The following is a 1780-nucleotide window of genomic DNA, read 5'->3' on the forward strand; positions in this document are numbered from 1 at the left end:
CTCGAGCTGAGAAAAGCGATTTAAAAATCAGTGAAGTCACCACAATGTAAAGTCTATGGGCCAGGTGGGAACTCGTGGGTGGGGCCAGCGAGAGAAACGTTACTGCACATATTCAGTGGGCCACTTACCCCTGGGCAATTCTTATTGGACTGAATGGGGACCATTTTCAGTCCAGTATCCAACTCTTATAATACATCCATGGTATAGATGAGAGCAGCGCATCCAGGTACTTTGCCCTTGCGTCATGCCCCCGCCCCTTTTTGGGTGAAAACAGGGAACTCCCTAAAAACTTGGTATTTCGCCCGGATGGGCGTGGTTTTGCAGGACGTAGCAGTGCACGCTTTGGCGAACTCTTTGATGATGAAATAATGTAGGTTAATAGTTTTAATTTGCACTATCCAGTCATGCTAACATTAGAATGTCATATCATGTGCCATGAAAATATTGGATGAGATTTACTATAAGAATGTTTGTAAACATTCTCAGTCATCCAGGTTGTGGTTATCCAAGGAAGGTTGATTTGAGGGCAACTGGACTTGGTTGTAGATACTTGAAGAAGTTTCGCCTCTCATCCAAGGGGCTTCTTCAGTTCTAACTGACTGGCGAGGAGTTCCAAGGTCATTGATACCACTTGGTTCATTAGTGCTCCTGGCTTCTATAACGACAGTCGTTAGAGTCGTTGGAGTCATCTGAAGCCAGGTGTAAATGACAGTCGTTGGAGTTGTCACATGAGGCCAAATGTGAGTGGTTGTTAAATCTCCTGGGAAGGGATGAAAGGACAACATTGTAGGTGGGGCATCGCATCTACAACCAAGTATCTACAACCAAGTCCAGTTGCCCTCCATTCAACCCTCCTCGGATACTATAACAATGTGAATTTACCTTTATATGCAGATATTCCACCAGCCTTTTTGCCTTTGCGTTTTTTTATACAATTAATCGGTTGTATTTTTATCAGACAAACTACACTAAATAATACATACATTCAATATGAGATTATAGTTTATTTGTGCAGATGTATGTCATATATGAACGTATATATAATATTCTATTAAAATATTCCTATAATTTGTATATTTTTGGTCTTACATCTGTGTACATGTAAATAATTCTTGTGTGTGCCTTGTAAACCTCAACAAACAACAAACCGAGGGAAAAGCCAGCTTGCTGCAGCCAGTGCGCAAGCTTCATGGAAGAGGACCCACTCCCTATGTAGACATAAAGGTCTCGTTCTAAGGTAATGAAAACACAATGATTCTTATTTTCAGGTGATTATACACTAATTAAAATATACTTATGAATATTATATTCCATTTCTGCCAAGTCTGTTCTGCTAGATGCCACTAAATTCTACATGCTGCACCTTTAAATAGAGATTTCCTTGTTTTTCAGTATATGTCCTGTCTTTTCATTGCAGCATCACCATTCACTACTTCGACTTTTAACATTATAACTGTTGACTTTAACATCATTAACTAACATATGATGAAGTGTTTGCTACAGATGTATCCCACATTTTACCATTTTCATAATATCTGCAGATAGTCTGAGGCCACAGATCTCTTGTTTTACTGTCCCTCACTCTTTGGGGAAGTAAAGGAAATCGGAAACTGGGTTTGTTTTCATTGTTTGACGTGTAAAACGCGAGGCAGCAGCTGTTAGACACGTTACCACTAGTTTTTCCAATTTGGCGCCAGCGCTTGTTGTCACCCAAAAGGGGGCGGGGTCGTCCTGACGACAGGGAAGTGACGTATACCTGCTCTCATGTATAAGCTGGCTG

This window comes from Thunnus thynnus, chromosome 23 (genome assembly GCF_963924715.1).
Source record: "Thunnus thynnus chromosome 23, fThuThy2.1, whole genome shotgun sequence".
Lineage (NCBI taxonomy): Eukaryota > Metazoa > Chordata > Actinopteri > Scombriformes > Scombridae > Thunnus > Thunnus thynnus.